Raw genomic sequence first — 15,986 nt, 5'->3', positions numbered from 1 at the left:
AACTTAATTATACCATGAATGAATCAAGGGGAAGAAAAGTTTCTTAAGAGGTCATTTCTTTTAATTTAACATTATATTCTATGAGTTTCCTTACCTCAGCTTTTTAAAAAAAGTGGATGGGTATTATTTTTAAATATTAGGCATTCACATATGTTTTGGTGAAAAGTTAACATGGGTAAAGATGTTTGAAAATGGATAAACAATTTTTATTCAAATAGATCCTGGATGATATTGTTCTTTTATTTAAAAATAACTTTGTTTGGTGGTTGATTTTTTTTATGTTCAATTATTCTTGCCTTCTTTTGTTTATCCCACTTGGTCATAGTGTGTAATACATGCATGCATATGCTGCTGGCCTCAGTTGACTAGTATTTTCCTGAGGTTTTTTCCCTAGTGTCTTAAGGTATAAGGTTAAGGTTGCTGATTTGATATATCTCTATTTTTTAATATAATCATTGATAGCCATATATTTCCTCTTAACCATTGCTTTCACTTCATTTTATAATCTTTGGTTTGTGATTTTGGTTTCAATAAATATTTTGTTTTCAAAGTATTTTTTAACTTCCTTTGTGATTTCTCTTTGACTCATTGGATGTTAAAAATAGTGTTGAATTTCCACATACTTGTGGTGGTGTTTTGTTATTGATTTCAAACTTAATTCCTCGGTATTAAAGAACATACTTCATATGATTGAAATATTTTTAAATGTATTGGAACTTGTTGGAACAAAGGAGAGAGGGACAGAGGGAGGGAAGGAGAGAGAGAACCAGTGATGGTGTTTAAGCCTAGGTCTATCAGATTCCAAAGCATCTAGTCCTTACTAGCATGCTATGTAGTCTCTTAGACAGCTGTTGAATGTTATGTTTTCTACCTCTCTTCCACTTCTGTAATTTATATCAGAATCATGTTTTTGTTTTAGGTTTGTTTGTTTTTGCCTCTATCACTTCCTCCTAATTAACCCTCTGCCTCCCAGACATAATTCTGAGTAAGTTGCTTGCTACTTACTTTACTGCTTAAAATACATACAGTCAGGACAAATCCTTATTCAAACACTAACTTACTCTGAGGCCCCAAACCCCCAAAATTCTCTTCTCTCTTAATGTTACTCAACTACTCTTGGTTCCCTGAACACATCAAGTGCTTTCTTCACTACACTCCAATGCCTGCAACACTCCACTTCTCCATTGTCACCTGAATAATGCCATCTGATCCTTCAGATCAAAGCTCTAATATAATTTATTTTCAAAAGCTTCCCTTAGGTGCCTTTCAGGTGCCAGTTTCTTCACAGATTCTAAGTTAGACAGCATCTAGCAACCTTGACCCAAAACACACATGTTTAGTCAAAATTAAGGTAATGTAGGATATTTCACAGAGAATAGCTGCCAGGAATGGGGTACTTCATACTGTTTTCTCAGTTGAAGAACCAATTAGGAACTAAAGCTGAAATCCTTACGTTTTCTAGGCCCCCCAGTCACAATTCCTTTTCTGTTGAGCTCAGATTTTGCAGTATTTGACCTACAAATAATATCAAATAAGGGATGAAAGCAAAGTTAGAGAAAAAGAGAGTCAGATAGAACCATCATTATGGATAATTTATTCTAGATCTCCTTATTTCAACACATGGTTTATGTTAATTAACTATTTTTGATAATTGGAATTTTAAAATAAAAGTCCATTTAGAGGAGGTAGAAATAAAGATGAAATGAGTCAGTCTCCCCATCTCTTCCTTCCCCACTCAACAGTCCACAGGTCACAGGTGTGTTCAAGGCTTATTGCTCAGCTTCAAAGGCTCATGGGTCCTCTGATGAAATGTCAGGTACCTGTCTAAGTATTAATATTGCATGCTGGATTTCAACCAGGTCCCTCATACTGTCCTTGGGAGGTGTGCCTCTTAATAAGACAATTAATATAATTTGCAGCGCTCTTTGCCTCTAAACTTGGCACAGAAAATGCATGTTTTCGCACATGGTTTCTTCTAGGAGACTTTTGAAGTTATTTCAAGTTAATAGGCCGTAATTAGGCATTTCAAAGAGCAATCTCTTCTTAAAGGTCATGAGGAAGAATCAGATACTGTTGAATCATACTTTTGCAGGGCCACATAAATAATATAATTACTTATTAGTCATACTTGGTACTCACATTTCTTCCCTATGGGGATTCCAAAAGATAAGTGAATGGAGAAAGAATGATAAAGACCAGACTCATGCTGAAATTCCCAAAGCAATACTTACTTGCTGGAAACCAGGCTTGGGTACCAGCTTGGGTTGAAGAATTAAGAAAACATCATTCTTCACCTTGAGTCATAATCTTAAAATCAATCAGAAAGTGGAGGGTACGAGGAAAAGTGATAGTGGGTCTACTTTTAGAGATCTGATATTAACTCAATATTTGAAGCACATTATATTTGAAAAAGAAACTGCTATGGAGTGAATTATGTTCACAAAAGATGCCGAAGTCCTAATCCTCAGTGCTTGTGATTGTGAGCTTATTTAGAAATAGTGTCTTTGCAGATGGTCAAGTTAAGATGTGGTCACCAATGTGGGCCCATAACCAATGTGACAATGTCCTTATAAAAAGGGGAAATTTGGGCACAGAGGCAAGTACACAATAGTTCCTTTAGAAGATTTAAGTGAGGCTGCCATGTCCAGGGAATACCAAAAATTTCTGGCAAACCACCAGAGGCTAGGGAGAGGCATGGAACAGGTTCTCCCTTACAGCCCCCAGAAGGAGCCAACACAGCAGATACCTTGATCTCAGGCTTCTTGCCTCCAGGTCTAAGACAATAATTTCTAAGTCACAAAGTTTATGAAACTTTGATATGGCAGCCCTAACAAACTAATACAGAACTACCCATAATTTTAATTTATAAATTGACCTATTCAAGGGTAACATAGTTAACTTATATGGATGATTGACTAGTTTAATTAAAATAATTTATTCCAAATTCAAAATTGTGGAAGAATTCTGTGACAGACATGTGCTACTCCTATTGAATTTCTGTGACAAGCAGAAAATCAATGTGTCCTGATTTGAACATATATTACATAGAATTATTTTTCCTTCAGGACATTCTAATAATGTAGATTTATTTTAGAACATGATTGTTTAATACATTCAACCTTTGAGTCATTTTAAAACAGGCTTACTATAACTGAAGACAAATAAAAATAGCAAATGTTCTATTATTTGCCCTTGGCATAAGAGACTCAAAATCAAGTGAAACACAGAAAAAGTAATATGAAAACTTGTTGCCCTGAGGTTAAAAATTGTTTGCCTAATATGTCATGTAGAATTGTTCAAAAATAGATTTATATCGCTGATAAAGTGTCTGAATCTGTCAGAATATGATAAACCATTGGTACCCAGCAATTTTAAATGTGTAATATAATAGTAACAATGTATTGGGTGATTAAGTTTTATTAAAAGAATACATTCCATTATACATGATGTTGAAAATCAATTTAATAGATTATTTTCCTGTTCTTACTGACATAAATAATCATTTACTTTCAAAACATAGTTTTTTATGGGCAAAAAGGCAAATGCTAAGTTAGTAAGTATAATATATTTTTTAAATAAAATCACAAATATGCATGGAGAGGAAGGTTGTTTTCTATATTATAAATTAATGAAGATCAATTTTATCAGGAGGAAGAAAACGTAATTAAAAAATCTCAGTGAGACTGAGCCATTTTAAGGATTTTCCCTAACCTGTTTCCTAGGATTAGTTCTAAACACTGAAGGTTTATCAAGTCATGTGGCATCATTAGAGAGGAGGTGCCTACTTCTATGTCTTTTTAAAATAGTTTTTATTTAAATGTATTGAGATGACATTGGTTAATAAGGTTATATAGGTTTCAAGTGTACATTTCTATGATATACCACCTGTATATTACATTGTGTGTCCACCACCCAAAGTCAAATCTTCCGTCGCCAACTTATTTGACCCCCTTTACCCTTTACTACCCCCCTCCTTCCCTCTGGTAACCATCATAGTGTGGACTGTGTCTACTTCTATGTCTTGATGTGTCCTGAAGTGGCTGCTAAAGAGACATTAAAGCCCCCCTCTCTTTCTCAGATACCATCCTATCTCCATGTTGGTAACTGTTAAAGGACCTACTACCATAGTGGATATTTGAATAAATAGTTAAGACAGTTTCAACTGAGGTTTTCCATCTTCTAAAATTAAAAGACCTCTCAGGCTCTCACACTGTTTAATGGGCATGGGAAGCTTCACTCGCCCTCCAGTATTTGTCCTTAGACTAATGGAAGAATTTGAGGATCATTCTACTTCTTTTATTCCACAAAGTGAAATCTACTTCACCACACTGTCACTGCTGTGGTTTAGAGACCCTGCGCTGCATCATGGTCCCTCAGAAGGGAACCACGGCAGTGGTCTCATCCATAGCCATTTCCTCAAATTTGTCTGCTGCACATGTGTCTCTCATTTAAGCTAACCTTGTAATTAGGAGGCAGGTTTTCTGCTCAGAGATCCTCACCAGTGGCAATCTTTTTTTCCCCTTTCTGCTTACATTTTTTGTTTTTTCCCCTCCTTCTTCCTACAACAGGGTTTCCTTACCTGAATTGGTCAACTGGGGGAAGTGATAGCTCAAAACATGGCAGATATTTAGCCGTAAACTTCCCAGATGTTCCCCTTTTCTTCTCTGTTTCTATCATTCTGCTGTGATAACTTTCTTCCTAAGGAGAGGTAACCAATGTTAGAGGCCTGGGCTAGGGACCTGTCTTTAGTATCTTTAAAAACAAACAAAATTCACAGAAGCATCCAAATAACAAAATTCAATTATTTTAAATATTTCTCTTGGTACCAGGCTGGCTTCCTAGGCATGCCACTTTTGTAGTTGTATAGGGCCCTATGACCAGAAGGACTCTGAACTTGGTTTAATATCCATGAAGATAAACAAAGTAGCACCTTGAATCCTTAGTTTTTTGAGCTCTTTGTGTCCAGTGATATTTTTCTTCATATTATCTTAGCAGCCTTTAAACCCTACCCTAGACTTTATCATTTCCATTCTTCTCAGTAAAATAATTCAGAAACTCAAATTCATATCTAACTTCCCTTTGTTCCATTTTGTTTGCTCAATTACCCTCTACACATTTTAAAATAATTAATTGAGGCATCAAAACATACCCATTATTACACTAAATGCTCCCTAATTAAAATATAAATTTAAATGCAGTTTTTCAAGTGTATTAAAAAGCAAATCTTAAGTCTATCATGCATGTAAAATACATACTTAAAAGAAATTGGTAAATAAAGCATATAAAATCATAGGCCCAATATATAAAGTCAATTGCCCTGGCCAGGTGACTCGGTTGGTTGGAGCATTGTCCCATACACCAAAAGGGTTGTAGGTTTGATTCCTGGTCAGGGCACCTACCTAGGTTGCACATTTCATCCCCAGTCAGAAAAACTTACTTAACAATGTAAAAAGTGAAATTTCAGAATAAAATGTATAATAAAAAATATAAGAAAGACATCTGTACGTACTAAACAACCAGAATTTAAATTAGAGTGAAAAGGCCAATCAGGCATGGCTTAGCGGTTGAGCATCTGCCTAGCATCCAGGAGATCGAGGTTCGATTCCTGGTCAGGGCACAGGCCCGGGTTTCGGGCTCGATCCCCAGTCGGGGGCGTGCAGGAAGCAGCCGATCAATGACTCTCTCATCATTGATGTTTTTATCTCTCTCTCAACCTCTTCCTTCCTCTTGTGGAAATCCATAAAGTTATATTTAAAATAAATAAATAAATAGTGAAAAAAAATGACTAAATAGTAGAAACAATTAACATTACGTATTTCAAATTGTTTTTGGTACAAAAGGAATAGATGTCTCAAAATAAGAATGGCCAGAATTAATGAAGATAGAGTTGAGTTAACAGAAAATATTTTAAAATAATTAAATATCTCCTTTTATCCTACCTTTAAGACCTGAGCATTCTAATTTTATTTAAAGAATTTCAACCTATAGCTTTAGAAAAATATTACTTATACAAACTCTTAATAAGAGAAATAAAGTGAATTACTAAATATCAAAGACCTTTTCATAATATTGAGTAATTAAAAATGTTAAAAAATACCCATGAAAATCAGAAATTAGAGAACACCTGCCATTGTAATCATTGATGAGTATTATAAAGATGGTACAATCAATGAAATAAAGTAAATGACATTAAAATTACAATAAGAAAGTTCAACAAAATACTTTTAACACTGAAAAAATATTTAGCATTTCCAGCTTAAAAAATACTAAAGTTAATAAAAGATTTTGGTGATGTGGTTAGATAAGAGATAAATATTTAAAAGTAACAATTTCTTCTCATAATATGCACTTAAATATCATAATAGAAACATTATTGTTTATTCACTAATAAAAATAACTATATAACCTTGCATATAAATTAAAAAGAAGACAAGAAAATCCATATTAATAAGGCAATCAAAACTTATTGAAGAAAATTACAAAAATAAATGTATGAAAGATGAAATGGAAACATGTTGACATTGGGAAACTTTAATAGCATAACACATTACTTCTCCCTCAATTTAACCTTTTACTACTGATTTATAACAATATTCTATTAACACAGTACACGTTGGCCTGACTGCAAGGGTGTAAAGATGTGCATGCAAAGGCAAGTCCACTGGGCAATCAGCTTTGCTCACTACAACGTGAAAATATGTCCTGTGTAACAAATCAACCCAGGAGTCTTCTGCAAGCAGACAATTCTACAAGCAGACAGTTCTCTGGTCCTATAAGGTCAGACGTTTCAACCATTCAGATTCAGGATTACATCTCTTAAAAATTATTGCCTCCAAAGTGATCTTGTTTATGTAAGACATACCTATCAAATATGCCATATTAGAAGTTAAAATGAATAAAAACAAAAAATATTTATCTATATTAAAAAATAATTTTATTTATTAAAATGAATTCCATATTTTCTACAATGACAATTTAGTGTGAAGAGTAGCCTTATTAAATGTTTTTATAATACTGTAAAGTGTCTGCCATCATAGAAACCAGCTGGATATTCATTATCTGCTTCTGTGTTCAAAATGTTGCAATATGCGATTTATTTGAAGTATATGGATAAATATACTCACACAGGACATGAATAAGAAAGGAGTATTTAAACAGCTTTTAAAGGTAATTGTGAATATTCCTTTTTAATACTATACCAAAACTTGACTAGTTGTAGTTCCTTAAGGTTTAGTTACAAAGAGGTTAGTCTAAAACCATATCTGAGAATTTTGTGTACCCCGTTTCCTTAAAATCTATTGGTCTACTTTGCTCTGTGAAATTTTATTTTGTGTATGCATTATTTTGTAATATGATGCATTCATAATTTGAAAAATATTATTCCAATGATTCTGCAGCTCTTCCAAATGTTGGCGTATTTCATTAAACAACATCAAGATCACATTCATTAATCATGACCAATGTCATCAGAAAACTATTTAAATTTTGAGAACATGTCAAGCTTACGACGGCAGATGCAAGTTTTCCAAAATGCTAATTTGTACTTGAGAGCTCACATTTTATCATTGCCAACAATTGATTTTTATTTTTCTTGAAATGACTGCCTCCCTTCTTTCATTTTCAAGAATATGTCTGCCAAATATCCAAATCTGAATAATCATAGGTTTTCTTTTAGTCATTCTTTCAAAAGTGCTTTTGCTTGATACAACTCTCATACATGGGTATGAAGCAGAAGGGTTTCGTATGAATTTCTCATTTCATCACGTGGGGTATTAAAAAGCGTTGCGATTTAAGAAAATATTTACTGCTTCATCAGGAACATTTGTTACTGAAACAGGCTGCTTTCTTTTTATTACTATATGGATTTCAAATGTACAGTTCTATGAAACACCATCTGTATTTTCATTGTGTGCCCACCACCCAAAATAAATCTTCTTTTGTCACCATATATCTGGCCCCTTTACCCTTTACCACCCCCACCCCCTCTTCTCTCTGGTAACCAACATAGTGTTGTCTGTGTCTATGAGTTTCAGTTTTACATCTCACATAGAGTGCCATTACATAGTTCTTAACTTTTCCTGATTTATTTTGCTTCACGTGGTATTCTCAAGATCCATCCATGTTGTCACAAATGGCCGCGTTTCATCTTTCCCTGCATCCAGTGTTGAAGGTCATAACTACTTGGTCAACTTGTTGTAAAGGCCTTCCTGCGGCACCATCAGTTTTGCTCTTCACTGCTTTTGCATCATCAAACCAAATGTCAACATAGCGATGAAGGTAAATGCTACAAATTTCATCTCATTATGATGATGAAATAGTTTAGTTCCCTTAGACCCCTGCTGATCTAGACATTTAAGAATGGTCACATTTTCCCCCTCTCTCATTCCCATGATCTGCCTGACCTTAGTCTCACAGCTTGTACTACTAAACCTTGAACGCTGATTTTTGTAAAGTCCTGCCTTGATCAACAATATCCCAAAGCAGCTATAAAAGGCTCAGTCTGGTTTCCAGCTATAATCAGGTCAAAGGGAGAACCTGGCAAGCTTAGCTAGTGTTTCCCAGGTATGGCACTAAGCCCTAACCAGGGAGCAGAGAGAGCAGTCCGTCCCTTCATTTTTTTAGAAGCTGTATTCAAAACCATCATCTTGAACACAATGGAAGATACAGTTGAGTGAGCACCTATAGTAACAGGTGTCAAAATACAAGGTATGCTAGGAATCAGCTGCTGTGAGGAAGTACAAAAGTGCTTAAGTAGCTGTTTATTAGGGTGATGTAGTTTTCATTTCTGACCTGATGAGCAAGGAAACATAATAAATATTCTATAGTGTTCCTAAGGAAATTTGCTATTAACATTACATTTTATCTTTTATGTTCCCTTATATCTACTCCTTAGAATTTCTCAAGGATGGTGGCCAACTTGCTTAATCACTTTAATCTTCAATCTGCTACCAAAAAAATGGGATGAAAATGCCAAACTATTGTACAGTAGTGCCTACGTTGAAGACTAGTGATTTATGCGAGCAAAATTATTATATATCAAATAATACCATTTTTGAATAGTTTTAAAACAGTTTTGTTATCAAATGTTAATATATTTCAGGAAGAAATCATCTTCATCTTAACATATTTCACACGAAGAATGCATTCCTGCAAAAATCCATCTTGTGAAGACACATGACTACCGTATGCTCACATACTTCATTAATCTTTAACAAATTGGCAATTCTGTTCTCTTTTCTTCCTCACCTATAGGGAACATGCTTATTAATGAATAATAATACAATCCTTAATTTTATTAAAATGTATATCTTAGACCAATATATCTTTCTTGAATTCCTACTATCTTCAAAGCAACTCTTTCTAATTAGATTTAAAAAAAAACAGTCTATTCTGCAAGTGGCTAATTTTAAATGATTTGAGCTGATTAAAAAATATATTTTTATCCCTTTTGCTGTGTAATTATCATATATTTTCCATTTATCTACCTCTTCATGAAAAGCAACTAGGATGTTATTCTATAACATACACTTCCTGTTGCAATTTAATTTACACATTATTGCCAAGATTTAAGATAAAACAGCAGGCTTCACAATAGCAATCACTTTTCCTAGCTCCTAAGATTTTCATATGGCTTTATTTTTTTGCACTCATCCGCAGGGGTTCAAAGACTCATTTTCTGCACATTCTTTTAAGATTTGAGATCCACGTTCACTTCACCCAAAGCATCGGCAATCTGATGCCATATTCAGACATTACAATTTTTGTTTTTGCTTTGCCACGTGAAAGTATCCAAGCCCATTCCCTGCAAAAAATCATTCCCAAAAGATCAAGATGAAATTGGAAAGATCTACTTCCAATGAGGTAAGATTATAAGGCCATTTTACGAAATACTCACCCCAAATAAAATCAATTCTTATCCTACCAACTAGCTGTCAATATGATGCATTTCAACCTAAATATGCCTTCTTCTCCATAGGAATCATTTTCATATTAATTTATGTTTTACACTCAATCTGCCATAAGTATATTTACATAATGATACATCTATAAATAATGTATACTGTTCTTTTTAATTTTTATCTCTATGGGATGAATTGATATGCCTTGCCCACTTGTGCCGAGCTATTTGTTCAGCTTTTCATTTATTTTACTCAACATTTCTTTAAACCATTCAAAGTTTCTCTGTGAAAAGCTAATCAATTTATTTTGAAAGCTATACTATTACACAGTGTGCCTATGCCACATTTTATCTATCTTTTCAGGAACTGATGACCATTTATATTCTTGCGAGGCTTTTCTATCAAACATAATACTGCAATGAATATTCTCACACATGTCCCTTTTCATGACTATGCTAGAGGTTTATGAAGTATATTCCCAAGAGTAGAATTGTGGAGTTAAAGTTCACGAAATAATGACAAGCTGCACTCCAAAGTGGTTATTTCATTTCATGTTCTCAGTGCCAGTGTCTGAACTTTTCCATTTCAGACTCTTGCCAATATATATTTTATCTATATATATGTTTTTCATCTTTAAATTTGTTATTTAACTAAAAATATAAAGTAAACAGTTCACTCATTTTGTCACTGTCTCCATTGTAATTAGAAAGCAGACCTGTGTACTCCTTGCCAACCACCAATCTGTTCTCTGTATCGACTAGCTTGTTTTTTGTTTTTCTTATTTTTTTTTAGATTCCACATATAAGCGAGATCATGTGGCATTTGTTTCTCTGATTTATTTCACATAGCATAATGCCAATGAGGTTTTAATGTAACTTGATATCTTTAATTTGCTTTTTGCTGCAAAATAAAAGTTTGGTTTTTTTATTATTATTTTTCCCCTCACCGTTTACCCCCACACCCCCTCCACCTCACCCATCTCCCGCCCCCTGCAATCATCACACTGTTGTGTGTCAACAAGTTCTTTCTCTTTTTTGCTCAATCTCTCCATTCCCCTTACCCAGCCCCACTACCCCAATAGCTGTCAGCCTGTTGTGTTTTGTTTTTGTTAAAATAAATAACCCAGTTTATATTATTAAATACTACTACATATATTTTCTCAATTTATTTTTGCCCATTCAGTTCAAATACGTTTGGATTTTCAATTCCCCAAACCTATGAATTAAATAAAATTTGCGTTGCCCATTCACTGCCAGTCTTGTTTCTATCATCTCATGTTGTCCACGTTTTAAACAATTGTTTAGAAAATCCTGTTGCATTTAGAACAGGTTAGAAAATTCAGTTGCATTTGGTAATTATTGTGTGTGTCATCTTTTAAAAAATATATTTTGCAAAGCTTTTCTCCTGATACAGTTCATATTTTGGACATAAGGCTTCAAGTCATTTATTTGGAATGTTTACTAGTCCTCTCACATCTGTTTCTACGTACAGGACCTAAAAACCACTCTTTCAGACCTTTGTAGATGTGCCGCATTTGCTTCTATTCAATAACGATTCTACTCCGTTGTGTTTTTCTGAGTGATTTCTTGATTGTAGACAATACTTTTAGGTGCTTTTCATTATATCACTTTTGTCTGCAGTAAATTGCAAGCACTCAACTTTAAATTTTTAGGCAACAAAGTTTTATCATTTAATATATTTTGTTTCTATTTTTTCCCTATACTTTTTTTTTTTAAAGATTGGATCTACTGGTTTAATCCTGCATCTGATTTTAGTCTACCTCAAAATTAAGATAATGTTTTAAAATATCTTCTACTTAATTATTTTATACATTGGTTATTTAGATGATGATAAATTGTGCTCAGAAGGAAACAGTTTCAGGCTTTTAAGTATAATTTAAACGAATAAAGTCACCAAAGCCTGTGTGAAAATCACCGAGACCTCAGGGTAAAAACAAAATCAAAACAGGTAGGAGGCATAAGAAACAAAATTTAGAATGTTGCATTCTGTCAAAACAAAAATGGAGGCTTAAAATAAAATGGGATGTTTAAAGAACAACTTGGAGACCCATCTTAGAGTCATAATTACTTCATATTGCAAAAGGCAGGCAAAAGATGGTCCATTTTCCCTACACTGAAAGCATTGAGGGAAGAGTGTGGTAAAGGACTGTGCCAATTAAAGAATCTGAGAAATAAATTAGGTTATGTATAAAAGAACTTTAAGTACAACGCATCATTATGTTTTTATGCGGACTTGATGAAAACTTGACCAGTAAATCCACGATTTCACATCTGTACTATCTTGCAGATAGTAGTCATTGATCTCACAGGCTGTGAAGGGCTTTGGATCGTAATCTCGAGGATCTTTGGCCTTGTCTAATGGGGCTTGGTTATTTTAATTTGCATATGATTCACTAGTGAGTCTTGTTTAAAAAAAAGAAGGAACCTTCAATTCTGTGGAGTTTGGTCCCAGATTTTGCACTTCTCAGTAGCTCCTACAGGAAACCAACACTGCTGGTCCAGGACCACACTTGTGTTACTAAAGCTCTAAATTGCCAGGTGATTCTATTTCCAGGAGTGAATGCATACCCCAGAGGGTATCATTTATAGTTCAAGGTTCTGCGGTGATACGTTTTTGTCACTGCCTCCATCATAATTAGAAAGCTGACTATATATATATACACACACATGTATATATACACTATTTGCATGTACTCATTTCTCATCTGATTATTGTTTCATAAATGTTTGCTCACATTTCACATACACAAGCTCTCTCTTAAACTCACTGAAAGTATGACTCCAACATTTTGAAACTAGTTATTTTTTTTACTTCAAATTAATTTCTTAGCAAATTGTCCATGTTTTTTTCACTTAATATATTCAAATTTTGACACCTTTTACTTTATTAACTTTTTGAGGCAATCTATGCATTCCCAATTGGTGTGTGTTTATTTAAATTGGATGTGGGATCAGTCAGAATTCAGCTGCTACTTGAAAGGATCAGAATTTTTGTATACATCCCATTTAAGGAAAAAAGAAGTCCTATTTATGTACACAATACATTTTGTTTAGATTTTAGAGTCCAACCGTTTGGGAATGGAAGAGGGAGTTTACAATATACTTTCACAAAGTAACATTTCATTTAGATAATAGATACTCCTTTACCACCTCCTTTCCTCACCTGTACTGTACGCTTTCTGTTTTCTTGGTTTGAGAATTTCAACCTGGTACTTACTTTCCTGTCATAGTCTTATTAGTAAATTTAAATGTTTATTAGATATGTGAGATAGTTTAGCTACTCCAGATCCTCTTAATCTGTTTTACAAAGGATCCTCAAAAAATCCATAGTGAATATTTAACTCAAAAACCCTGAAGGTTATTTTTCTTCATTTTTTGTTTGGACAGTGAGCTTGCACGTTATATTTATATATGATTCTATCCTTATAGTTAATAGCAAAAATTCCTCATACATGGGATATGTGTGAGTTTTATAAAAACATTTCCAGGATGCCTAAACATTTTTCCAGATTTTTACGTTGTTTTTAACTTCAAAAATAATATGTGATGGGAAGAGTGTGCCAGAAATCTGTTAACTCGCCCAACTAGATTCTGTTCCATATTAATCTTACAAGAGTGATTTTGAAGAAAACCAAATGCCTGAAGGTTGGAGTTAATTATAATTAAATTTTATTGTTATATTGAGCATACAAACTAACCATCTATATTTTGAAACACAGATGCTTTCATTTAAAACATCAGAAATAAATCATTACACTCCTATATTGTACATGTTTAATCACCAATAGTTATTAAATATTTCTATTGCAATTTTTCAATTTCCCTTACTGCATTATTCTACTAACTGTAGACTATCACTGCCCATGCTTTATATGCTATTTCACTGACAGTCATTGCAGAGACTTCCATTCCACTTTGCTGCCGTGATAAATTAAATATCTAGCCTCAGGAGGTGATGACTGCTCCTAAGCTTTCCTGAGCTATTCGTGGTTGCTAGTGTGATTAGGAAATAATTGTTTGATTTATTTGCTTATCTATGCAGCTTATGGGAAATGCTGTGCATTTGGCCATAACATCTTAATTTGTTCATGTGAAAATGTAGACCACAACATAATTAAATAATCTCTCCCTCAATGACAATGGTAACTATAATCATTATATGTCTTTTGTCAGCCATAGGTAAAACAAATTGCAGGTTAAGAAAATTACAGAGTTTATCATTATATTAATCACTGTATCTCAGTTGCTGTGTTTTTTGTTTATATATTCTTATGGATCTTGTGTAACCATGTGAAAAAGGGTTTCTGTAATTGTGCTTTTCAGAGCCTGTTCATGAGAAGAATGTTAAATAAAGCAAATGTTTCTGTGTTTGTATGAAACAAAGTGGTGTAGAGAGAAAAATATGTGATCAGTAGAACACCATAGACTACTAAAAAGGTGACTAGAAATGTGAAAGATAAGTTACTATAATTTTTCAATCTTTTAATTCTATATTACTGCCATAAATGTTTTTTATTTTTTGTATGTTTTTATTGATTTCAGAGAGAGGGAAGGAGAGAGAGAGAATCATTGATCGGCTGCCTCATGCTAGCCCCCTACTCAGGATCGAGCCTGCAACCCAGGCATGTGCCCTGACTGGAAGTCAAATCGTGATCTCCTGGGTCCTAGGTCGATGCTCAACCACTGAGTCACGTCCACCGGTCTGCCATAAATGTTTTTAAATCAGTAATTCAATTATTTAGTTTTCTTTCTTAGGTTTGTGTATTTATTGAGTTTACTATCAACCAATGTTGTATTTTGTAGAGAACTCAATTTGAAATATAAAGATATTTGCTCTTTAAGATTTATGTAGACAGAAACAAACTTTTTAAAGTTAATGACAAGTTTCATTAATAAATTCAGTAATTTTTATTGTCAATTAATTTTAAGTTTAAAACCCACATTAGTGCATTTTAATATTTTAAATTTGTACATTTAGAAATTATGAATATAATTATTGATGAAATTATGGACAAATATCTTAATATTAACTAATTGTTTGAGTTATGTTTAGAATGACAATAGTAAGTTGAATATTTTCCACAGGCTTTTCAATGTATTGACATTCAATGTTTCATGTAACTTCTGAATACTCTGTCACCCCCATAGAGCCTTCTCTAGTTAACATAAAATGGTGTGGACCAGCAGTTTTCAACTGTTGCACCACAAGAATTTTTAAAACATGAAATACCTGACTATTTAGTCCGGGGCACTGACCTCTCTTCCCTTAGATTGTCAAATAAATAAAAAAATGGCAACAGCCAACACAATAGCCATCCTGTGTGAATGAACCAAAATTCTACCTATTTTTTTCAGATCAGCAAAAATTATAATATATTTTTTGGTGGGCCACAGAATTTTAATAATTAGTTTATGTGTGAAATGAGATGAAAATCGTTGACTAATCTCTGGCGCAGAGTATTTCTCAAAAACTATATTATTTTCACATTCAAGTTGTATAAAACAGCTTTCTCATTTTTCTTCACTTTCTCTCGATTCATATTTTCTGTCATTAATTCTGCAGTTTAAACAGGTAATGAGCCATTAAATATAAATACTTTCTGTTTGCCATTTATGTAATTTAAAGCTTTCTTTGACAGTTTTACATGTTTCAAACAGAAATTACCTTGAATATAGTGTATAAAATGTTGGAATTACCTATTTACAAATCAGTTAAAAATGATGTCTTCAAATAATCAATAAGCAAAGTTATAAATGGCCAACATCAATCCAAATTAAAGAATTGCACTTAAGAGTCATTCTCTAATTTACCAAAATTGGCAAAGTTTAAAAGAGAATTCATCCTATTAATTGATGTGTGTGTTAATTGACTTAATTGTGAAACAGCTGGTATTGATCCAGTGCTGGCGGAAATGTAAATGGGTATAAATTTCCTGAGTTGCAATTTGGAAAATTTTGTCTTAAGTTATAAAACATTAATAACATTAATATCTCTGAAGATGGGTAGTCATTTACTTGTTCCATTCTGGATAATCTTTACAATGAACAATAACAAAAAAATACATCA

This window comes from Miniopterus natalensis, chromosome 6 (genome assembly GCF_054644295.1).
Source record: "Miniopterus natalensis isolate mMinNat1 chromosome 6, mMinNat1.hap1, whole genome shotgun sequence".
Classification (NCBI taxonomy): Eukaryota; Metazoa; Chordata; class Mammalia; order Chiroptera; family Miniopteridae; genus Miniopterus; species Miniopterus natalensis.
The sequence above is the reverse complement of the archived record's forward strand: the minus strand, read 5'-3'. Positions refer to the sequence as shown.